Source organism: Cavia porcellus, unplaced genomic scaffold (genome assembly GCF_034190915.1).
Source record: "Cavia porcellus strain 051 isolate PalLab524CR breed Dunkin Hartley unplaced genomic scaffold, mCavPor4.1 scaffold_18, whole genome shotgun sequence".
Classification (NCBI taxonomy): domain Eukaryota; kingdom Metazoa; phylum Chordata; class Mammalia; order Rodentia; family Caviidae; genus Cavia; species Cavia porcellus.
Window position 1 is genome coordinate 41556096 of NW_026947501.1, and position 25676 is coordinate 41581771.

General features: G+C 43.8%; 1 long non-coding RNA gene across 1 annotated transcript; it reads right to left on the reverse strand.

Annotated features, from left to right (window-relative positions):
- Positions 1–8253: 8253 nt before the first annotated feature.
- Positions 8254–9543, reverse strand: LOC134471331 (uncharacterized). The gene is made up of 2 exons (XR_010040722.1): positions 9388–9543; positions 8254–9254 (listed from the first exon to the last, which is right to left on the reverse strand). It is a non-coding gene; the product is annotated as an uncharacterized LOC134471331 (long non-coding RNA).
- Positions 9544–25676: the final 16133 nt, after the last annotated feature.

The following is a 25676-nucleotide window of genomic DNA, read 5'->3' on the forward strand; positions in this document are numbered from 1 at the left end:
TCTCTCTCAGACAAGGGACTCTTGTCTAAAACATATAAAGAATTAAAAAAAACTCAGACCCCCAAAATTCAAAGATCCAATCCAAAAATGGGCATCTGAGAAGAATACGCAATTCTCAGATGAAGAAATGCAAATGGCAAATAAATACATGAAAAAATGCTCATCATCATTGGTCATTAGAGAAATGCAAATTAAAACCACACTGAGATACCATCTCACTCCTGAAAGAATGGCCAGGATCAAGAAAACCAACAACAACAAATGCTGGAGAGGCTGTGGGAAAAAAGGAACTCTCCTGCACTGTTGGTGGGAGTGTAGACTGGTACAGCCTTTGTGGAGGTCTGTCTGGAGGTTTCTCAAAAAGTTGGGATTGGAAATCCCATTTATTCCAGCTATTCCACTTCTAGGCATATTCCCAGAAGAACTGAAAGCATCATACCACAGGGATATATGTGCACCTATGTTTATAGCAGCACAATTTGTAATCGCCAGATCTTGGAAACAACCCAAGTGTCCATCAACTGAGGAATGGATAAAAAAGTTGTGGTATTTCTATACAATGGAGTATTATTCAGCTATAAAGAAGGATCGCATTGAGATATTTATCAATAAATGGGCGCAGCTTGAGACCATACCCATAAGTGAAATAAATCAATCTCGCATGTATGAATACCGAATAGTTTCCCTAATGTAAGTAATGATTCAAATATATAAAAATATGTGATAACCATGATTCCCCATTATGTGGCCTTGAAGCCTTATAAAATTTTCACTTATTAATTAGAAAGGCTTTATTCTGGGCTTTTTGATATGGAAATATTTGAAGCTATAGTATATGAAGTTTTATCCAAATATTTTAAGGAAAAAGACAGACACTATGGTAACTAGTATTCTTTAAAAAAATTATTTAGCTATTTCTTATGTTTATTTTAATTAAGGGAAAAATTAAAAAAATTAGGATATATAATAGTAACTCTTTTCGATCTCCTATTAACTTGTTTTGGAGTCCTGTAATACTCCCAAGATCTTGTTTTGACTGATTAGACTCTGTTCCATTCTGTGCGATAGTAGCAAGTCTGAGGGTATAGGCAACTACTTTGAAGGCAATAAGATTCACAAAGATGCCCATTCTGGTTTGACTATTGTCTCCTTTGGAAGTCCTGTAATGTTCACAATGCCTAAGTTTTATTGGTCTTGTTCTCCACTGTTTTGTCCAACTTTATAATATCTAATGAGATAGACAATTCCTTTTAAGGAAACAAGAGACAATGTTGATAACCATTGTTAATAACCTTGTACTCTGTTCTACATCATGTGCTATGTCTATCCTTGGTTTTGACTTACAGCTTTGTTTTGCCATATTTGACTTTATTCTCTCCCCCCCCCCAAAAAAAAGTAATAAGAACTAAGGAGTAATAAAATCCAAAATGTGTAAATTTTGTTGTAAAAAAGAGAGGGAGGAAAAAAAAGAGCTCTAACGGATATAACAGCAAGTGTGTTTAGGGGTGTTAAATAGCTGACTATATTAATGTTTTTGGATCATTGAACACAGCTGTTTGCAGTATCTCTGTTTGAATGTCTACTTTGTATTCTTTGATACTGTGATTTGAGCAACTATTTCCAAGATGATAATATGTAATCTATTAACAGGTGATTTCTTACTGTTATGTTTTTTTTTGTAGTTCTGTATTATGTGTAACCTTACACTGCTTTGTTTTGTTTTGTGTTTTTCTCTTTTTCCTCTTAAATAAATAAAAAAAATAGATAGTGGGCTACAAGTTCTTAAAATCTCATTCAAGTTTTATTCAGGACTGCTCAATTACCATAATATAGCACAGTCAATCTGTACATGGATTCGGGAACTCCTTAATTTTCAAGGGCAAGTATATGAAAGATGAATAAATGTCCAAGTGTCCAAGTTATTTTCCATCAGGTTTTCATATCCTCTCTACACCTTTCTACACCTTTGTAAGCTTTTACAACTTTGCTCTGTGCTTGTCCAATGGTCATCAGCTTACTGTCTTTCATGATAGTTGCTACTGGTAACTTAGGTTTGACACTTGAAGAACAGACCCTTAGGAATTTAAAAATGAGGGAAAGGAGAAATAAAAAATTAGAATACGTCATGGACATGGGCCCACTGCCCATGATGAATGCAGTCATTAAGTCCTGCAAGCATGCACTAATAAAAATATACAAAATTTAAAAGGAACAATAGCATGGTCTTGAAAAGCCAGGCAAGGCATCATAGGAACTTTTGTATGTGCTTAGAAAGATGTTAGCACTCAGAAGACAGAGACATCCAAGCCAGATATCACATAACTGTAACCCCAGGATTCTGGGAGGCTGAGGCAGGAACATGGCAAGTGCAAGCCTAAATGACTAACTTAGTGACTCAAGGAGATGCTGCATCAAAATATTAAACATAAGAATAAAAGAGGCTGAGGATATAGCTTAGGGTGAAGGCAATGAGTTCAATCTCAAGCACAGAGGACAAGAAAATTTGAAGGAGGTGGAAGAGAATGGAAGAGAGATACATTTTGTGTTGTATTTATAAAAGCAAACATGAGAAAATATTTATTATCCCACAAAAATTCACAGTTTTGAAGGAATGCTCCACATATCTGGCACAATCATTTAAAAACAAATACCATGGCCTTCAGGCTTGCAGGACCAGGCTTGTCTCCCTGGCTTGGAGTAAAGAATCGGAAATTGAAATCCCACAGCACATCTGACCCAGCCCTGCTCCGGAGATCATCCTGGACTGAGCCATGCACTAATTCACACTGCACAGAGACAGTAAGAAGCCTGAGGTCGCGCAGATGTACTCCCATGGGGGCTCCTTTTCACACAAGCACTGCGGAGGCACAGCACCCTGGAGAATAAAACACACTGATAACCAGGACTTTTATGACCACTTGAAAGACAGCTATGCAATTATGCCTCCTCCATCCGCACAGGACTTCAGGGCAATTTTTATATTAAGAAGCCTTTCTATTAATCTGATGTGAACGTACACATCAACATATTTATATATGTATATATAATTTTATAAACAAGTATATATGTTTTTATTTAAATGAATATGATTGATAAATATTAAATATTATATATGTTTTTATTTAAATGAATATGATTGAAAGAGTAGTCACAAATTTTTGAAATGTACTTAACAATAATTTTATATTCATTATAGAAGGCATTTTTTTAAATTTTCCACTTGATTTTCACAAGGTTGTAACATTCATCAGAAATAAACAGGTAATTTCTTTCAACATGGGTGCTTTTCTGCAGTTTAGCCATCAATTCAGGAATAACTATTTCCAACAGGATTTTAATCCTCACAGAGTTTATAAGGAAACATCAGTGGCCGCAGTCTTTACAGTCCCCCTCTGCGCTGCTGTGGAGGAAATCTGTGAAGAGCACTGTAAGGAGCATTTTTCTTCAGAGCAAGGACAGAGGCTGAAAAGGGCAGGCTGAACCACCCTCCTGAACACTGATCTGAACACACAGGCACATGTCCTAGGGTCAGGGTACTGCCTTGGGGGACTTGTACTCTTGTTGTAGGTGCAGAATTACATGATGAGGTCCTCGGGCCCACAGCTGCACACAGCAGGGACTCTGTCTACCAATTCCCTCCAAAAACAGAATATTTTCCATCATCCTGTTCAAAGCACAGGCCTAGTGCCATGCCCTTCACTATTGCCACACCACTGTACCCACCAGGGAATTTGCATCTTGCTCCCCAGAAAGGAATTGCCCATGCAAGCCTGATCTAAAAGCTCCCCAGTCACCACGCCTTGAGTGATCAAGACTCTGCAGTCCAGGTTCTCAACATGAGGCTTCCTGCTCAGCTCCTGGGGCTGCTGATGCTCTGCCTGCCTGGTAAGGACACGGGGAGTTCAGTTGTGAGAGGTGGGCTCTGCACACCCTCTGCTACCCAGATGTGCTCAGAACACAGTGGGATGGGCTGCCTGTTTTGCAGCACATACTAGAGAGGGCTGGGTCTGTGGAATGAGGAGGATTCCAGAGGACCTGTATCCTCAAATAATGATTTTACACAAAAAAGAGATGGTTTTACACAAAAAAGAGATGGTTCAGGTGAACTCTTGGGTTCGCTTGTGGCTGCGAGTTTAGGGGCCCATTTTTAAAACTGAATGTTTTTGCACAAAAAATCAAAATGACAAAAATAATTCAGACTGATATATATGAAAGTGATCTCACCCTTCTCCTTCATCATTTTAGATTCATGGGAGACACTGTGTTGACCCAGATCCCACTCTGTCCATCACCCCAGGAAGGCCAGCCTCCATCTACTACAGGTCCAGTCAGAGCCTCTTTCATAGTAATGGAAACACCTATCTGAGTTGGATGGTGCATAAAGCAGGTCAGGCTCCACAAGGCATTATTTATAGGGTTTTCAATCTGCAATCTTGGGCTCCAGAGATATTCAGTGGCAGTGGGTCAGGGATAGATTTCACACTCAAAATGAACATGATGGAGGCTAAGGATGCTGGAGTTTATTACTGTGTGCAACATACACATACTCGCGGCCCCGAACACCAACCTCCCTGTCTGGGGAAGCCCAGCTGCCCTCTGCAATGCTGTCTGGGGAGCAGCACAGCACAGCCTGCTCTGTGTGAGAGGAAGAGGTGGAAGAACTCAGAACAGCAAGTTGCAGCTGAGGCCTCTGGCAGAGAATAAGAGTGAGGAAGACAACAAAGGAACAAAGACCTGTGTCAAGGAAGAGAGAGAAGAAAACTATGCACTCAATGGTCTTCTTCCTGCAGGCCCTTGACCCACCAGACGCTGCAGATGGTGACTGTATTTTAAAGGCAAAACAAATGACTCTGTCGTCTATCTGGATGTGATGTGTCAGAAAAAGATAAAATTGAGGACAACTGCTCCACTTGTTTGTATCTGAGCAACTGGAGAATGTGAAACCATATGTTGTGAGACCAGGAGAGTTGAAGGGAAGAAGCAATGAGTGATGGGGGACTGAGGAGTTGGAAAAGAACAGGTTAGGAAGTCACCAGCCTCCAGCTAATGATGTCCTAAAGCAGAGGCACAGGAGGGATTCTGGAGATCAGAGATCTTCACTGAGCTATGAGGCACAATTCCAAAGGACAAGGTGAGTGTAAACAGATGAAAGCAGACTGGGAACCTGAAGGTAACACAGTGTGCAAAGCAAACAGATGAAGACAAATCTACAGTGGAGGCCAAGAAGGACTGGATACTAAGATTTAAAAAAAAGTAAAAGGAACTGCGAGAGATTCATGCCCCAGAGCCAAAAAAAAAAAAAAAAAAAAAAAAAAACATTAGCAGGGACAATGGCACCTGGCAGAGTAGTAATGCTTCATGATGCCCTGAGAATGAGAAGTATTCAGCAATCTAGGAGTCACAAAGCAGACCCAGGGCTGGGGATTCAGCTCAGTGCCTTAAGAGCCTGCCTGCAAGCATGAAGACCTGAGTTTGATCCGTGGTACCAAAAAAAAAAAAGCAGACACAGAGAACAGGCACAGGGAGAAAAGGAGGCCCAGCCAGATGCAGGGTTAGACAATAGAAAGCAGAAAGGGCGTATCACACTTGATCAGCTTGCAAACATGAGAAAAATTGTAAAGCCAGGGCTGCAGGGACAGCTCAGTGGCAGAGTGCTTCACTAGGATGTGGAGGTGCTGGGGTCAGTCTTAAACATGCACAATAAAACAGGGAGAAGAAAGCTCCCATCTTGATCCATCACCAGACCAGTCTCCTCTGAATCTGTGGACATGGATCGGCACGTGAGGAGTGTTCAGGATTCTGCACAAGATTCCAAACTCAGCAGCCAAAGATGGCAGCCAAGTTTGGGGCCTGCGGACCATGGCATTAAGTCAGGACAAACAAATCCCCAATTTAAGCACAACATTTATTTGATGCATATTGTACTTGGTTTTATGGGGGAAAGAGTTTATGTTATCAATATTTTCTGTTTCACACAAAACATGGATCATTCCTACATTCAAATGAAAAATCATATGATGGAAAAAATTCCCCGACTTACACAGGAAGGCTAAGGTGAAGAACTGAGGATCTGATCCTGGGTCTGCACTGATCTCCAAGCCTCCTCCACAGGGAAGAAAACCTCCGGCCAGAGAAGGATTCCATCCAGCCTTAACAGGATGGTGAAATTTTCTGGTTGCAAGTGAAGACCTCAGCCCTCGAGTTACTCTACTTGGCTTCCAGACAGCATCAGGACCTTCAGCGGCAAACAACTAAGGTGAGGCAGCAACCAGGGTGACATCCTCAAGGCCAACTGCTAGGAGGCCACCTCATGTGACCACTGGGTACATTGTGCACCTGAGCCTAAGGCCAGAATCCAGCATCTCCATTTAATACTGTGTATGCAGTGTCACCACCTGTACAAGAAGGGATCACACAAATCCTCTGAATTTTCAATGAAACTGAAACTGAAAATATTACCCAATTTGGTACTTAACAGCTACCAACAAATTCCCCAACAGAAAAAAAGTTAGCCAGAGAGAATAACAGGAATTTTCCCATGGTAAGAACTGTGGAATTTAACATATTATTTTTTTCATATGGGCTTCCATAAAACTCAGTGCTACCGCAGAGCCAAATAACAGAACATCTTCCTTTTAAGGACAGGATGATAAGAATAAATTTTACTTTTATGAAAAGTCACATTTCCAAAATTTGTTTCTATTGATTTTGACACATGTGTAACTGTATGTCCAAAAACATCTTCTGGCTCCAAGGCAGGACCAGCACCCATTGGCTTTCCAAGATGCACTCTGTTCACGCACCACAAACTCACCTGAGACTGCTGCCTGCAACCTGCATAAATGCTCTAGATGTCTCAGATGCTCATAAGGAGCTTTCCTTCAGTGTGGATGCCACAAACTATTTATTTTTTAAATTGCTGTTTTGTAGAGACAATGTGTTTTTTTTAAATTTTGTAGAATGTACATCAGTTATTCCTGCTTACATAACTCCATAGATAGTTCAGTTGGAGGTGAGGATCTCATCTTGGTGCATCCCGTTGTATCTTTACACCACATTGAAACCATCATTATGGGCTCTACATGGTGCCAATCAACATGTCTGTTCTCTTGGTACAAACTAAGCAAGCAAAGAAAGACCCCTTCATAGAAAAACAACTTTGAAATTCACTATCTTTGCTGTCTAAGAACAGTCAATGCTGATTTCCAATTGAAAATGGATGCATAATGCAATCAATTAGCTCATTATTACCATATGAGAACAATGGTTTCCTCTTCCAAAATGGAATATTTTTAATTAACTGAGATTTAAAGACAGCAACCAGAATCTCTGTAACACACAGTAACACCTTTCTTTCCTGTGGACTGAGGTTTCTCAGCGCTGACATCTGGACAGCACACGGGGAGGCTGCACACATAGGTGACCTGGCAAGGGGTCAAGATGTGAAATGCTGGGAACTGGGAAGATGAGGGACCCAGGCTCAGAGACATATCTAGGAGATGAAGGACAGATTTCCTCCTGGATCTTCCAGAGTGAGGACATACTGACAGCATCCTGGCTCTGTCACACTAAGCACTGAGGTGGACTTATGACCTCAAGAACTGTAACATAATGACTTTTACATGTTCAAGACATAATTTAATGTGAAATCTTACTGTAGAAATAGAAAAGTAATGTGGGTGCCCTGAGTTTTCCTGTGAGATTCTTCCATAATAAAGGGTGTAAGGGACACCATTCCTTTTAATTTTCTGCTGAATGCTGCCATCTTATCAGGAAGAATGGGACATAGTCTTTAGGCAGATGGAGAGAGGAAACTCCCATGTCACATCACCAGCAAGAAACAGGACAGAGACTAAAATGAGTTTCTGCTCCAGGATGAATCACAAGGGGAGAATGACTACAACACTGCTGACAGTCATTATGTGATGTCTTCAGCTTACAAGCTGCTGATAGTAACAGTGAAATCTCTTCCAGGCTCATGGCCACTAAACTGCTGAGAGACCCAGGACTCTCAGGTGTCTGTGCAGTGACTGAGCAGTTTCTGATGGAACCAGGATGAGTAACTGACCTGCTTGACCCTAGCCTGGGCAACACAGTGAACTCAAGACCAGTCTGAACTACAAAGTGAGAACCTGCCTCAAAAGCCCAAATGTAGAAAATATTTCAAAGGAATTACTCCTACAAGAACAATATTAATTAATATAGCACTTTAGAATGCACATATGTGCACTCATATATAGCTATCTATATACATTTATATATATATATATATATTCATTTATTCATATACAATAGATACACATTAACATGTATACACTCATAATCAGAGATACATTTCTATACAAACATATGTTCATAGTATACCCATTTACATGTTAATATATCTTCATACTCATGTTAACATCTCTCTATGGAGATAAGTAGGACAGGATATTCATCAATTAAACTAATGCTGGGAATTGCATATCGATTACCTAAGACACAATCATTGTCACCTTCTCCACTTGACCTCAACAGGACACCTGGTACTCTAGCTCAAACAGACATTTGGGGTTTTTGGGGGGGTTTTTTGTTTGTTTTTTTAATGTTCCTGGCAAATTTTGTTGACAGCAGTAGCCCATGTTGTATAACCACTGGGCCCTTGAAGACTAAGTTCACCTGGAAACCACATTTGCCAGAAGCCCTCTCCAGGCTCCATGCTGTCACTAGCACAGAGCTGTTCTGCTGAGCTGTAAATAGAGATGGCAGTGTTTTCCTTACTGGAGAAGAGCACTGTGTACCATGTTCCAACAGGGACCTCTGCCTTTCACAATGGGATCCTTCTTCCTAGTGCCGGACACCACATGGATATTTTCTCTTTTGCTTTCCCCCAAATACCAAGATATGAAACAACTTTGCTCAAGAGAGAGGCCTCCCTTCCTGCCGCTCACTATGCCCATCAGGGTGTTTCCTTGGTGTCCCCAGGGAGGCCCTTCCCAGCAAGTCTCAGATAAAAGCTCAACTTGCCTTGACTCATCTGGACATTGGCTTCTGCATTTCAAAATGAGGCTTCCTGCTCCGTGTCTGGGGCTGCTAATGCTCTGCATCCCTGGTAAGGATGGAGGGAGATGAGGATGGTGAGCAAGTGAATGGGATGGGATCCCACTGTTTCCTGTGTTGTTCTCTCCATGCCAGAGACTGCAGCCTTCTTTGACAGGATGAGAACAAGAGCTTGAGGTCTGTGTGAGTGAGGAAGATTCCACTGGAGCTGGGAGCTATGGTGAGGTGGTGATGTCACAAAGAAAGAGAAGGATGATGCACGTTAATTCTCAAGGACGTACAAATGTTGGATACTGTATTATAAGTGAAAACTTTTTCCTATATATGAAAACTGCAAAAATAATTTACCTTTAAATATGAAGTAATGGAGAAAATATGAAAATGAATCATGATGCCTGTACACGACCGCATCTTTCTCTCTAATGATTTAGGGTCCACAGGAGATATTCAGATGAGTCAGACCCCACTCTCTCTGTCCATCACACCTGCAGAACCAGCCTCCATCTCCTGAAGGTCCAAACAGAGCCTCCTGCATAGTGATGGAAAAACCTATTTGAGATAATGGTACACAAGTCATACAAGACTTCACAGGGCATGATTTTAAAATGTTCCAAAAAGCACTCTGGAGTCCCAGAAAGCTGAAGTGGCAGCAGATCAAGAACAGATTGCACAATCAAAATCAGCAGGTTTCAGGCTGAAGAGGCTGGAGTTTATTACTGTTAGCAAGTTATAGGTCCTCCCACAGTGATGCAGCCGTGAGCAAAATCCTCCTGCCTAGGAGGCCTAGCCGGTCTCCTGTCCTGTTGTGCACACTGCAAGAGTTTCTTAGTACACCAGGGTGCAGAAACGGCCTCTGCCCAAGACTAAGTAGATAAACAAAAGAGCATGAGGATCTGTGTTCTGTGTAGACTGACACATAGAGAAATAGGATGTGGCTGACTTCCACAGGTTCCTTGAGCACTGCAAATTCTATTCTTTTTTTAAATTTGGGTGTAAACCAGAGATGGTTAATGAGATGCAATCAGTGCATAGCATTTGTATTCAATCTGCCTTTTATCTCTTATTATGTAAGTTTCACTAGAGGATGAAGTGGTGGGCACAAATCCCTCAGCCTGGTTTACAGGATGGGAGATCCAACCTACACCTCAGGAAGTACCACCAAGGTAAAGAGGTCACTTCTGGACTTTAAAAGAGATCACTTCTGGATCTGTCACTTGGGACAGAGCCAATTGCAATACAGAGAAAGGGTACACTGTGGAGGGCTAACACCATGATTAGTAATGATACAGGCCAAGTATGCGCTAGGTTCTATCATATATTCCACGTCAATCCAGTAGGCACAGCTGAGCACCCAATTTATGAATCTGATCTCATCAGAATCCAGGAGTGACTTGCAAACAGAACCCTAATTTTTCACCCCTAATTTTTCACAGGAATGCCACAGAACCCACTAATATAACAAGATGCAAAGGGGCAAGAGAATTCTCGGGAAACTTGTCCCACTGGTCCATAGAAGTTAGGCAGGGAATTGATGGATGTGTTAAGCCTTGTCTTTCCATGAGTACTCAACAAGACATAGAAATACACTAAATGTCAATTAAATTGAACAAATGTATCAATTATAAAAATAGGAGAAGGGTAAAATTATAGAGTGAACTAGAAACAGAAATTAATAAAGATGAATTTGATAATATAATTAGCTTAAAAGGGGACTGAGAAAATGATAAAATAAACAGCATAATAAAAAATATTCAAATAAGTCATGTAAGTAAATAAAGTTGGTAAAGGAAAACACAAAAAATAAGCAGAATAAGTGAAACAAACTCTAGAATGCTCTTCCTGAGAAAGTTAGATGACAGAAGTATTTTTCTGGATTTTCTAATATTAAATTAGTACTTACGTGGTGAGAGTGGTAAATTCCAGCTCAGGGCAGGTGTACTTCCCTCCCCAAAAGCTGATTCTGCTGACAGGTGAGCTCTGCTGTGTCTTAGACCCTGGGCAGGGTCAGGAAAGGATGTGCATATCTGTGTGTGTGTGTGTGTGTGTGTGTGTGTGTGTGTGTGTGTGTGTGTGTCTGTGTGTGTGCGTCCATTTGTGTGTCTACGTACATGTGCAGGTGTGCATGGAGCTGCTGCCCCTGCACCTACCTTTGCAGCCTGCTGGCCAGATAAGTGCACACTTGGGGCAAAAGTCTCCTTTCTGCACTTTCAGGATTGGAGCCAAGGTTCATCAGAGGTCACATGTGTAAATTTCTCACAAAGTAGAGAGAAAAAAAAAAACTCACCACTGACTTGTAACTGAAAGGGGTAGTGGAGAAAATGAACCATCTACAATTTGTTCTTACTCTCACTCTATTGAGAACCAGCCCCCTCAGCCAGGCACATGTGAGGGGTCCACTGGTTTCCAAACAGGGCAGTGTCCTCCACAAGCGGAGAGGCTAACTGATTCTACTCTGAGCAAGCATGAGGATGATCTTTCCCCTCTCCAAAAGTGTCTCATGAAGCCACCTTACACCAGGCACTTTAGGACAGGGCGCTTAGGGTCCACTCTGTTTTCTGAAGCCTAAAATAGTTCACTGCCAAGTATTGGGACTTTCCTAAGATGGCTTAGGTTACATCACTCCTGGATATCACAAGAGTTACAATGAATTTCTACTCAAAATTTCACGTGACCTACAGAAGTACTCACTTGCACAAGAAATTCTTTCCCTGAGTTTCAGATTTACAAGAGTAACCGCTTTCTTCTTAGACATGTGTACTGTGTTGGGAAAGTGACTGATACAAACTGAGTCAAAATATCATCACACAAAATGTATTTGTGTGATGAACACATATACAGAGGACAAACTAGAAGCTCTAAAGACAACTTGGGAACTCTCCAGTTATAGCTACTAGATATGATGCAGAGAGCTTTAGCTGTAAGTCAAAAATACTTCTGAAGGGGATGAGGCAACACAGTGACACCCCAGCTATCTCAGATCTGCAATCCTGGTGAAATAATAAAACAGGGCAGAGAAAGCACACAAAAGAGAGAACTAACCAAAGGGAATGGGAGGACAAGTGAAGAAAGAAAGCAGGAGGAAGAGGCAGGAGAGGGGAGAGAAGAGAAGAGGAAACACAATAGGAAGGGACCAATTTGGACCCATTTTTGTTATGTGACACCAAACCGGCCTGAGCTGCTGTCACTTTCATCCAGAAAGTACTGAAGAGCACAGCAAACAGGAGCTCCAGTCCCCGCCCTAGACACGGGCCATGCACCAGAATCCTGGGCCAGAACTCACTCTGTGCAGACTCTGGGGCCCTAAACTAAGCAGGCTCACAAGGGCTCTCTGTGAGTGAAGAGAACAGCAAAGGGACAGTTAGAAATGACCCTTCCCACAGCTGCTGTGAAGTTAAAAGAGGACTCTAAGTACACTGGGAAATAAGGAGATTAAAAAAAAGACAAGATTTCCTTGAAAGTAATGAGTGCAGACCAATACAGCCGAATATCTGTATTTCAACAATGTCTGCTTCAGAAGGATTGGTAATTTTTAACTTTGAGAGTGGTGGATGAGGTGCCCAAATGCAATGTCTTGAGGAGGACAGAGCCATGCTGATTCCTCAAGATTGCTCACAGCTGCTATGTAAAGACCCATAGATCACAGTCAGCCATGCTAGGTGCTAGAACTCAAAGAGACAAACTAAGTATCACTGAAAATATCAGACAGCAAAGGGCTCTTCTCATACTTCTGACTCGTACTTATGAGAGGATAGTGAGGAAATAAATTATAAACCTGATATTCTTTAGGCAGTAAAGGAACCTAAAGGAAAAAATAAAATATTAATGAGCTGTATAAAACTGACATCCCATTTTATACACACTGTAAAATCACTCAAATCACTCAATTTGTGGTTTATTAATTGATTTAATCAGTGTAACATCACCTTTAATTTTTCTTTCAGAAGATTATTGCTAAATTATATTCTTAAATATTAAATATTAAAATTAATTCTTAAAATCTGACATAAGTCTCACTTAAGATGCTGGTTCACTTTCGTACAACACCTCCAAACTGCATGTGAGTATTAAAGCTTCCTTATTTCCAAGGACAAGAATAGGAAAGCTGACGCAATGCATGTACAAGTCTGATGCTAACAATTCGTGGCCTCCTTCCCATGAGTGTTAAGCTTTAGAACTTTGTCATGTGAGTGCTCCAATGAGCTGAAATTTATTTTCTTTCATTTCATTTACTACTGCTCCTGGTGAGACAGATGAGAAATAGCGCCTTAAGAGTCCAGACAGATCCAAAATTGAATATTTCTACTTCTCAGACTGTTTGCAAGGAGCCCACACATTCAGCAGACAAAGTTACCCAAGACAGTGAACGACAGTCAACCAAACACAGTGAGGCTGAGGCAGGAGGATGGACAGGTGGAGCTGAAACTGGGCAGCTGAACAACACAGTGAGACCCAGTCACACTATCAGAGAAATACAAAGGACTGGAGATGTAGCTCCGTGGGAATCTCCGAGGTTTAAGCTCCAACACACACACACACACACACACACACACACACACAGAGTGTGATAACTACATTTACAGGGTGTCTTATTACAATAAAAGCAGACATTGTAGCAACCTTATTGACTAAGTTTACCCCAAACATTCAGCTTTGGGCTATCATAAAAAATAACACAAATTTATAGATTAGGGACAGCTTGGCTTTACTCTCTCCCATCTCAGATAAACTCCAGGATCATGGTGGCCATTGATTCAAATTTCCCTGAGGCATTAAAACCCTGGATTCAATGGTGACATTCTGATATTGAGAATGTCTCTTTACAAAGAGTAGCTAAGAAAAGGTTGCATTATGAACATTCAGAATAAAGAAGTATCAATTATTTCCCATTTATTTTGTATAAAACCAAGAGAAATCTTTGCCTAAAACATAAAAATGGTGTGTGCCCATGTATGTGTGTGTGTGAGTGAGTGTGTGGGAGTGTATCTGCAAGACAACAAGCTTGAACAGACATTTACCAATTTGAAAATCTAGTCACAAGGAATTTCACATCCACTATATAAGGCATATTTTTCTTCCATCTTTGCCCTTAAAAGAGATACTGGTCTCCAAGTTGAAGACATATTCTGTTGATTTTAGTGCTCCTATGTCATTTAATTTCTAGGTAAAGAAAATATTATTTGTAATTCTTGCTTCTAAGATGATGAAAGTAACCCTGGTTACAACAAAGGGCTTCTCAGAGCTGCATATGCTGTTAATGCTAGAAAATTCTAAAACTGAGTCCTAATGAAGTGAGACTTGCTTCTTCCTCTTCCAGGAGGCTAAGAAGCATGAGAATTCCCCTCCCAGAGACTGATCTGCATGCCCTGTATCCTGGGGACTGCAGTCCTATGTGGAATGGGCACAGCTCTGAGCACTGTGCCCCTCCTGCAGAATCAGATTTTCCCAGGGATCCCTGTACCCACTGCTGCTCACAGCATGGACTGTAGCTCTATTGCTATCCCCCAAACGCAGAGGGTATTTTGTATCACTGGGCTCAAATGAGAAGCCTCCCACCATGCTCTACACTCTTTCTGCACCACTGCACCCAACAGGGAGTTTACATTTTGTTCTCCAGTAAGTACCTTCCCAAGCAAGCCTCAGATTAAAGCTGGCTCTAAGGTGCCTTGCCTGATCAGGACTCTTCAGTTCAGTTTCTCAAAATGAGGCTCCCTCTTCAGCTCCTGGGGCTGCTACTGCTCTGTATCACTGGTAAGGGCACTGGGAGATAAGATGGGGCATGGGATTTGAGGGTGACTTTCGGGGCCCAACTAAACCTGATCAGTTCTGTCCATACATGAGATGTGCAGTCCAGAGATGAAACGTGGGTGTATGAAGTTAGATCAGTGAGTGAAGAAAATTCCTGAGGCACTCTAGAACTGCCCTCTGATAAAGAATGCCACAAAGAAAGAGAGATGTACTGAAATGAATTCTAGAAGTGTTCTTGTAATTAGAAATCTTGGAAGCAATCTCAAATTTGAAAATCTTTCAAATCTATCAAAATGGCTTATTATGTTGGTTGTTGACATTTAACTTCCCCTCTATCATTTTAGGATCAAAAGGAGACACTGTGATGACCCAGACCTCACTCTCTCTGTCTCCCCTGGAGAGCCGGCCTCCATCTTTTGCAGGGCCAGTCAGAGCCCCCTGGCTAGTGATGGAAAAACCTATTTTAGTTGGATAGTGCATAAACCAGGCCAGGCTCCAGGAGGAGTAATTTATCAGGTCTCCAAACGTGAATCTTGGACCCCAAAGAGGTTCAGTGGCAGTGGTTCAGGGACAGATTTCACACTCAAAATCAGCAGGGTGGAGGCTGAGGAAGCTGGGGTTTGTTATTGTGTGCAAGTTACACATCTTCCTCCTCCCACAGTGATACAGCCCCGATCACAAACCTCCCTCCCTGGGGAGGCCCAGCTGCCCTCCTGAACTGCTCTCTGGGAGCAGCACAGCACAGCCTGTGTGAGAGGAAGAGGTTGAAGAATCAGAACAAAAAGTTTCAGCTCAGGCCTCTTCCAGGGAGAGTGTGGAAAAGAGCAGAGCACCAAGGACTTGTGTCATGAAAGAGAGAAAAGAAAACTCTCCCTCTGACGTCTTCTTCTTGCCCTTTACCCACCAGATGCTATAGGAAAAGGAGGCAGAGTGGTGACTGTATTTTAAAGGCAAAACTAATAAACTGCATTGTCTCTTGGGATCAGTTGTGTGGGAACAATGTGAAATTCATGGAAACTGTTCCACTGGTTTCAATCTGAGCAATTAGAGAATTTGTCAACATTTGTTCTGAAACCAGGAGAGTTTAAGGTAAGCATCTATGAGCATCAGGGGGACTGAGGACTTGGAAGGGAGCAGATTAGAATCGTGAAGAATCCCCAGCCATCCAGCTGATGATGTCCTAACCCAGAGGCACAGGAGGGATTCTGGAGATCAGGGAACTGCACTGAGCTACGAGGAGCAAACTCAAAGAACTCGGTGAGCATAACAGATGAAAACAAACTGGGACCTGGAAGGCAACACAGTATGGAAAGCAATGATATGAAGAGAAATCCATGGGGAGGCTAAGAAGGACTGGCTGTCATTAAAAAAGGAAAAGAAAAAAGGACTGAGATTCTTGCCCCAGAGCCACAATAACATTAATAGAGCGATTTTTCAGTTTTCAAATGGAAACCTTACCTAAATTACACGAGAAGGAAATTTCTCTTGGGGATCCTTGCTATAAAACCAGCCAAAAAGTTTCACTTGTGGGATCACAGCCCCTTGAGCAGAAGAAAGAAACTAAAGGTTTTACCTACTGACGTGTGCGTGTGCTGCTCCCTGTTGGTCAGCTTCATGAACTGCAAGTGCCCAGCAACTCGGTTCAGATTCTTTCAAACTATTTATTGCAATATTTTCCTTACAACAATGTGACCCAATTCAACACCAGCAGAACTGTTACAGATATCTCAGAAAGCTCCAGGCATTTAATGTGTCCATTATTTTTATTTTATAATGAAAATGGGCTCATACGTAACACTCCTGAAACATCATTTCCATCATCCTCCTAAGGAGATCTGCTTCACTCGCAGTCATTAGAATTAACCCTCACACACAGCCCTGCCCCAGCCACAGCACACACAGCCCCTGCATGCACAGCATACAAGGCATTCTCCATGCTACAGAAATCAAGTGTCCTGGGCTCTAATGATCCTGCAATACACACTTGTAATGCTGCTATGAACCCAGCCACTGATCGCAACTGGTGGCACAAACTCAACCAAAATCACCAAGCAAATAGCCTTAGGAATAGCATGTTGCCACAATTGCTATTGACATTTATATGTTCACAAGGAAGACCTATAATTCTGATTTTTTCCTCTGAGGTGGCCTTTGTACAACTTTGGATACTTTAAAGTTTATCATAAAAATGATTGAGATGTGGGGACTTTCTTCGGTTTTGCACCCAAGCCTCAGTGACTCCACACTGGTCTGACCCACGTAACAGGGGATCCAAAAACATGGAAGATTTTATTCACATGAGACTGGCACTTTCACTGTGAAGAGCAGCCCGTCTAACCCTGTGCAGTAACAGCACACACTGGAAAGGGATAAACACAGAGAAACAAAGACACATGAGGGAAGGATGGGCTGGGGAGAGCACATGTGAAAGAAGCACTAAGTGAGGGAGAAAGGGGTGGGGAGGGAAGGGCAATGGAGGAGTGAGTGAATGAGTGATGGGTGTGTGGGTGATGGCTGGAAGAATGAGTGGAGGGATGAATGAGGGCTGGAGGGTGTAGAGGCATGTTCCCTCTTGCAGAATGGTCACAGTCACTGGGTGCGAGTCCTCAGTGCTTGAGGGACGGGGCACTACTTCCCCCTTGTGTGGCTCATTTTTCACTTCTCGCCAGGGCGGGACTATGAGTGCAGAAACCCCAGGCTTGATTGTCTACTTTGCAGCTCTCTTAACATACCCGTTCTAGGTAAGAACGTCCTCCAGCCTCCACAGGCCGGCCCGCGCCTGTGGCTTCCCAAGCGCCCCAGCCCTGGTGCGGACAGGGGTCGGGGCCAGGGCGGGACCTCGCGCAGACCCGGATGCGGCCCCGCCCCCAGCGAACCGGAAGTGAGCGGGCTCTGTGAGAGCTGCGGGTGAGGCGGGACTGTGGCGGACCTACGGGGGTCCCGTGGTGTTGAGCGGGCGTAGCTCTTGCGGCTGGGACGGGCAGCCCCAACGGGCGGTGGAAGCAGCGCCCGGAACAGGAAGGAAGCGGCCGTCTCACCGCGCTTCCGCTTGCGGTTTTGAGCTGGTCGCGGCAGAGCAGGCGAGGCTATCCTGTCATGCATCCGCGTCCGAGGCGTCCAGCGGGTAGGAGGGGCTCAGGGTTCTCGGGAGGGGGCCAGGAAGTGAGGTGGTGGGGATCCCAGGCACTGGTGGAGCGGGTCTGGAATGGGCACCTGGGCGGAGGAGGAGCTCGCGGGGAGTGGGTCAGGACTCTGGGGCGGAGGGGCCTGGAGACAGAGGTGCTGGGGCCCCCGGGAACTAGGGAGGTGTAGGTCTGAGGGGGAGGGGCTCGCGGGTCAGGGGGTCTAGAATCCCGGAGAGGGACCCTGCACCGGAGGTGTTCGGGATCCCAGAGGGTGGCGTAGGTGGATGGGGTCCGAGTGGAGAGGCGGGGGTCAGAAGGGCTGGGGAGGAGTTGGAGGCCTGGAAAGGGGTGGAGGTCGGAGGGCGCTGTGTGTGGCGGTCGGGCCTTGGGCGGGAGTTCGGGATCGGCCATGCACAACTGAGAGACGTTAGTAAATGGCGTCAGTTGAAATGCTGCGGCGCAGGGGAGCTGGGAATCTCGAACAGGCCCTCCCTCCTGGGTGTGTGCCAAGGCACCAGAAAGGTGCTTGGGTGTGTTTCGCTTCTGTGTTTCCGTGGATGGGACAGGTCTGGCACCAGAGCGACCTTAGCCGCCCAGCTGGAGGGTTTGGGTGTGAGGGGCCCTGTTGGGGCCACTTGAGGCGGAATTTCTGTTTTTGGCCATGCACCTGAGGTGCCTGCAGGATATGCTCAGTTTTGACTTGGCTGGGCGTTCTGTCAGGAGTGTGACCCAGGAGACCCTAACAGCTGATGCAGATAGCAGTTCTGTCCAGCTGGCCTTGCCAGGCTAGGCTAGGCTGTGGAGAGGGAGGGCTGAATAGTCCATTTCTGAACTACAGTGAGTCACCCACTCCAGGGCCTTGAGTCAGTGCTCCTTCTCTCTCTGAGTGGGGAAAGTATGTCAGAAGAAATTGAAGAAACAAGGAAGCAGCCTTAGGTTTTAGGGACTTTGAGGTATGCAGGAGTAAAGAGCTGGGAGATACAGAGCTGTTTTTCATATCAGGTCTCCAATAACTGTAAGTTTATCCTGTCTAAAGATGACATCTTTTTTTTTTTTTCCTTTAGTGCTGGAGTTTTTTAACCTGGGGCCTTGAGCATGCTAGGCAAGTGCTCTACTACCTCCCCAGCCTTAAAAAAATTTTTTTGAGACAGGGTCTTCTAAGTTGTGCAGGCTGGACTTGAATTTGAAATCCTGCTTCAGCCTCCCCCCTGAGTAGCAGGACTACAGGCATGTGCCACCGTGACTGTTGAAAGCTGACTTTTTATGGGACCTGTTTTTAAAGCATTTTACATTTAGAGTAAGCAGACTTTGTGATTCAGACATTTGACCTACCCCATGCAGTAGGTGCTCTGGCATGTGGTTGAATGTGTGCTTCTTTACTAGTGCCTTTAGTGCCCTGAGTCGCACTGTTCCTTGACCTGGGCAACTGATAGCAGCAGACTGAATGCCCATCAGCTTGTGTTTCACTGGTGTCTGTGCCAAGCAAAGCCACTGCTCTCTGCTTAGGCATGAACCCAAAAGTATGTGCTCTGTTATAAGAGGCTTCCTCTGAGTAAGAGTGGGCCTTGTGACATCTACTGTGGCTTCAACAGATGCTTTTTTGCTCCTTTTTGGCTTTTTTCTGAGCTGTCTGCAGTGAAGTTCAGGGAAAGCCGATTCTGAATGGGTGCTTTTACCCCATGTCTTACAGCATGCTTTCCTAGCAGAGTTTTTCACCCTGTTTATTCAAGGCAGGATTATTTTGTCTCTCCACACTCTGTGTGTGTGTGGGGGGGGGACTTTTTTTTTTTTTTTTTTTTTTTTTGCAAGAGAAGTTTGTATTAATGGTGTTTGGTAACAGTCTTATCTTTGAGCAGTAATTTTTTGTAACAGTTTTAATGAAATATAATTTGCATGCCATACTCTCACCCATTCAGAGTGTATAAGTCAGTGGTTTTCATTCTATTCTGAGAGTTGTGTGGCCCTCATCGCTATGCACTTTGGAACTGTGTCATTAATTCAGCAATCCTAGACTGGCTGCTCCTGTTGTCCCAGCTACTCAGGAGGATGCAGGATTGCTTGAGCCCAGCAGTTGGAGGCCAACCTGTGCAACATAGCCAGAGCAGTTCTTTATGTTTTTCAAAAGAAACCCTGTACCCCAGCCATGTTTCCCAGTCTCCCCTTCTTCTAGCCTGGGGCAACCATTATTGTACTTTTTGTCTCTGTAGGTTTGCCAACTCTAGATGTTTCATATAAATGGAATCATATTACTGTATGTGGTCTTTTGTGTCTGGCTTCATTCACATTGTAGCATGTATTATAACTTTATTCCTTTTTGTGGAGGAATGCTATTCCACTTGGTAACTATATCACACTTTATACATCTGTTTGTCTGTTGATGGATTTTGGATTGTTTCCACTTCTTGGCTATTATGAATAATGATGTTGTGAATATTCATGTACAAGTCTTTATATGAACTTGTGCATTGATTTCTTTTGAGTGTATACTTAGAAGAAGAATCTCTATGTCATATGGTAGCTGTTTAACCTTTCCAAGAACTGCCTGTTTTCCATTTCCACCAGGACTGAAGGAGGGTTCTAATTCTCTTATTACTATTTTTTTTTTTTTTGATGCAGTGTTGGGGATTAAACCCATCCCATGAGGGCCTCACATAGCTAAGCGTCTTCTGTACCGCTGAACTACATCCCCAACCTCCCCCTGGGGCCCTGCCCCACTTTTTTTTTTTTTTTTTTTAAATAAGATAGGAATCTCTTTGTCTTGTCCAGGCCAGTATTGAACTCCAAACTCACATGAGCCTCGTGCCTGAGCATATGGAATGCTGGACCTAGTGGGCTACTGTGCCCAGCTCCTTTATCTGTTATTAAATGCGGGTGTGTATTTTTTCTAATTATGGAATTAAAAGAATTCTTTATATATTCTAGATATATAGTTTGGAAATAGATTTCTCTCAGTGAGTCAGTCATCTTTTCACTTATGTCTTAAGCAGAGTTTTAACTTTTGTCCAGTCTGTTTTGTTTTTCTATATAATTTTGGTGTTACTTCTAAGAAACTGTTGTCAAATTTATGGTCTCAAAAAATTAAACCGATTTAAGACATGCATTTATTTACTTACTTATTTATTTGTGCTGGGGATTGTACCAGCGCTTTGCACATGCTGGGTAAAGGCTGCACCACTGAACTACATCCCCAGGCCTAAATTAACTTTTGTGCATGGTATGAGGTGGGGGTCCAGAGTCTTTCACTTTGGATTAGAAGTTCATTTTCCAGTCAGTTGTTTTTTTGAGCTTTGAAACTTAACATGCTGATAGGATAATAAATGAGTGTAGGTTTCAGCCCATCACTGGCTGCCCTTGGGGAGATTCTTTTTGTTAGTACACATTTGCAGTGATGACATTCAACACAGGGACTTAGTACGTGTGCATAACATATCTTAATTCTTTTTTTAACTTGCTCTTTGGGTAGATTTTTGAAGATGCACCATGACTATACTTACAATGTAGTAGCCAGAATGTACTAAGCAATCCACCAGGACTGCAGAAAGAGAAAGAGCAATAGCTGGGTCAGGACCTAGGTAGGAAAGTGAAGGCCAGTCAGGACCACACTCTCTTTCCTGGGTGGAGAGCTAAGCGCTGGTTCAGGTTACTCTGCTAGGACGTTTCATTTTCCCCACAGTGTGTTCCATGGAGCAGTGTGGTGCCCATTGAGGCTGATGTGTGCTCTTGGGGACTAGGTTGTGTGTTGGTGGACTGGCCAGCATGGGAGCTGAATTCCTGTTCCCTGTTCAGGAACTGTGTGGTCACTGGGAGTTCAGTCTGCTTCCTGTGGGCTCCATCTCTGCACACGTCTCTCATGTGGCTCATGTGACAGACAGTACCTATAACACTGGCCTTTCCTCCCAGGCTCATCAGGGATCCCTTCAGAGAATGTTTCCCTTAAATCACTTATAAAAACTAACAATAATAGAACTGTATTGTTCTTAGCAGCATTGTGAATTAGAATAAAGAATGGAAAGGTACCAGGATTATAGCAGACAGGAAATGCAACTAAGGCAGTCATTTCTGTTTCCATTAAGTAATGCTGTGTAGTTGTCTTTTGAAACATGTCACTTTTAATTTTTTTTAAATTTTTATTAGTATACATTTGCAATACACAGTGATGACATTCTTCATGGGCAGTTGGTGCATGTGGGTAACATCTAAATTCTTTTTATGCGCCCCCCCCCAATCTTTATTAAGTTCCTGTGTTGAGCTTTTTAATTAGTAAGATGAAGATCTTCCTAAAACCTTTTTATGCTGGGGAGGATTCCTGAGGTACTCTACAAAGCTCTGGAAAGATAGATTTTCCCAGAGGGCCTGGCAGCAGATGTCTGTTTTCACCCTTAATCTTTTTATAGACAGAAGCATTCCAAATGTCTGGACACTCGGTGTTGGCTTATTGTGTTTTAAGTAGAGTTTTGCAAGCAGGCATTCATCACTTGGGAAGAAAGTGTTGTGTATTGTGAACTTTTTAATGTTCTTTCCCCGGGGTCCTAAGGGTAAAACCACTTTACTGAAAAGGAGTGGGAAGTTGGAGGGAGAAGCACCAACAGTTTTCTGAAAAAATTTTCATTGTTGAAAAACAAAAGTCAGGGGCTAGGAATGTAACTCAGTGGTCGAGTGTTTTCTTAGCAAGTACAAGGCCCTGGGTTTTAGGCTGAGCACTAAAAAAAGTTCAATTAAAAACCGAAGCCAAGCTGGTTGTGGTGGTACATGTCTGTAATCCCAGCATTACAGAGGCTGGGGGTCACTGTGAGTTCAAGGCCAGCCTGGACTACATAGCAAGACCCTGTCTCAAAAAAACCAACCAACCAAACAAACAAACTGAAGTCAAAGTTTTAGTGTTGCATCTGTCTTAGAAAAGGAAATTGCAGAAAGCTCGGGAACTAGGGGTAGGAGGCCTTTCTCAGGGGAGTCCTTCACCTCTTTCCCTTGTGTTCTGCATGTGGCAGGAACCACTAGGCCTGATGGTATAAAGCCAGGTGGAAGGTCTCCCCTCCCAGCTTGTGATGCTGGTCTGCAGAAAGATGATCTGATAGGCGTAACTCTTTTCCCTGATGAAACTGAAAGAGGCAGGCAGCTGACTATTTCATCTTCAACTTGGGGTGAATGGAAGTTTTGCTGGCCCCACAGTGGCTCTTGTCCTTTCCAGTGACTAAACCTGTGGTTCCTGGATTTCTGCCTCTAGGCAGCTGCCCTATGGAGGACAGTGTGTTGCTCAGGGCAGGAAGCGGCCATGCACACAGTGTAATTTTTCATCTGTGAATGGATGATTGGGACCAGACTGTCTGGTCATGCCTCTCAGTGCTAAGGCTTGTTTATCTGCTCTTTAAAATCTGCCAAAGGCAAATCACAGCCGGGAAATTCTTTTTAGGGGGCTGGTGGGGCTCAATACAGTGGCTTCATGTATGTTTATTTATTTTTATTAAGTTTATTGGTATAGTTTAGATACACATGATGATCACATTCATCATAGGAACTTTGTACCTGAACATAGCGTACCTTGATTCATTTTTTTCCACATTCCCCTTGCTTCCCTTCAGCCCCTATACCCCTCCTTAGCTATTAGTCCTTTGATACGAAACAATTGGCTATTTTTTTCCTCACTCTGTGAGTTGTCTCATTATTCTGTTGATCATTTCTTTTGGTGTGCAAAAGCTTTTTAGTAAGATGAGATCCCAGTTGTTGAATCTTTATAATATTTTCCATGTGATTACGTTTTTTTGTTTGTTTTGTTTTATTTATTTATTTATTTTCTTTGAGTTAGGGCCTTACTGTGTAGTTCACACTGGCCTTAAACTTATTATGTAGACCAGGTGGGCCCCTAACTCGTGGTGATCCTCCTTCCTCAGCCTCCCCAGTGCTAGGATTACAGGCATGTGCCTCCACGCAGAGTAATAGGTTTTGTTGATAGAGTCTTTTCCTACCCTTGTGTCTTCAATAGTTCTACCTGTTCTTTCTTCCAGCAGATTTAGTGTTTCTGTTTTAATATTGAGGTCTTTGATCCATTTTGATTTTAACATCTGGGAAGTTCTTGTCATGCTTGGGCATCTAGAGGAGGTTCAAGGTGATTCTCATTTGAGGGGCATTGTATAGGTCCTGCTCACCTGGTGGCAGATGGGTCTTCACCTAGAGGAGGAGGCAGGAGTCCCATGTAGAGCTTGAGAGCACTGCACCATCATCCCTCTCACTGCCATCCGGGATGTGGCCGTTAGGCCTAGGAGACCTAGAATGGAAGCTTGGAAGGAGGTTCTCAGGCTGGGAAGGGCTTTTGTCCAAGAAACACAAGCTGCAAGAGCTGTTGTAGTGCTGGAGGAGGGAGGGTTGGAATTCTTAGTTCAGACTGGAGCACAGCTTTGGTTAGTCTAATTAAAAATTATTTTAATTGGCACTGTTTCAGTTGCTCCAACTCAAGGTCATAACGGAATGAGGGGTGGTTCTCCGGTTGAGTGTGGAGACAAAACGACATACCTTGTTGCATTCAGCTCTAGTGCGGGGGGGTTTAGCCAAACCACATATCAGTGTGTGAGTAGTGACCCCTTACATAATATAAGTGAAGCCTCATTGCCGCTATGTGCGCCCACTGACAGAGTATTCGTTTGTGGTAATGGTCTTGCTTATACCAGCCTGCCCAGTAATTGGACTGGCCAGTGCGGCCTGGCTTATTTGTTACCAGACATAGGTGTTATCTCTGGGGACCAGCCTATGCCCATCCCGGCTGTGGACACCTTTATAAAAAGACATAAAAGAGATGCAGTGATTATGCCTCTCTTGGTTGGCCTGGGGGTCTCGGGAGCCCTAGCGGCTGGGACTGCAGGTGGGAGTTTCACTAACTAAATATACCCAATTATCTCAGCAATTGGTGAAAGACATGTCTCTTGTCGGGGCCACCCTTCAAGAGATACAAGATCAAATTGATTCCCTTGCAGAGGTTGTTATCTGCTTCCATTATTGGGCCTCCTGTGCTCCCTGCTTCTGCTTTTACTTATAGGACCATTCTTGCTCAGATGGGTCACATCGTTTATTAATGGACGCCTTGCGGTGGCCCGACGACAGGTCCGCTTGGTTGCCCACGCAGCTCTGGCAGCGGTCCAAAATGGACAAAATGACCCTCAGGCATACGCATGGCTTGCTCGATTGGCCTACGACCGAGTCTAGATATGGCGGGCATCCCTCATTCTCCTCCCTAAGGTGACAATATAGCAGGGTAGGTGAGTCAATGACGGGTAAGAGCATGCCACCCCAGCATGACTCGACCTAAGCCAGGCCCTACCCCACATCGCACGAAAGCCGCTGGATTGCTAGATTCTGCCCAGAGTCTAGATGCCTCTCCGAGGGGATCACACGGAGTGGCATGAGCGCATGCCTATGTGCATCCAGGTTCCGTCCAGTTCGCTCCTGGCCCTGGAAAAAAGGACGAGGGCCTCAAGGCCTTGGTGGACCCAGGGGTGGCTGACCAGGGTCTGAACCAAGGGCCTGCAGTGGGCCTCAGTTCAGGGCATAGGCCTCTGCGCTCAATCCAGGACGGGCTGCGATGCGCACATTCATTTAATATAAAGTAGGGGGAGATGTTGGGAGCCGCGGCTATGCTAGGCCACCATGCATAACAGCCATGGGGCCTGTAGGAAAGAGCAAAGCCTGAGCTAGATTACCCCTCCCATCGAGGGCGCCAAGATGGCGCCTGCGTCCTGCTTCCTGGGCACAAAGTCAATGAATGGTTCTGTAGTGCCC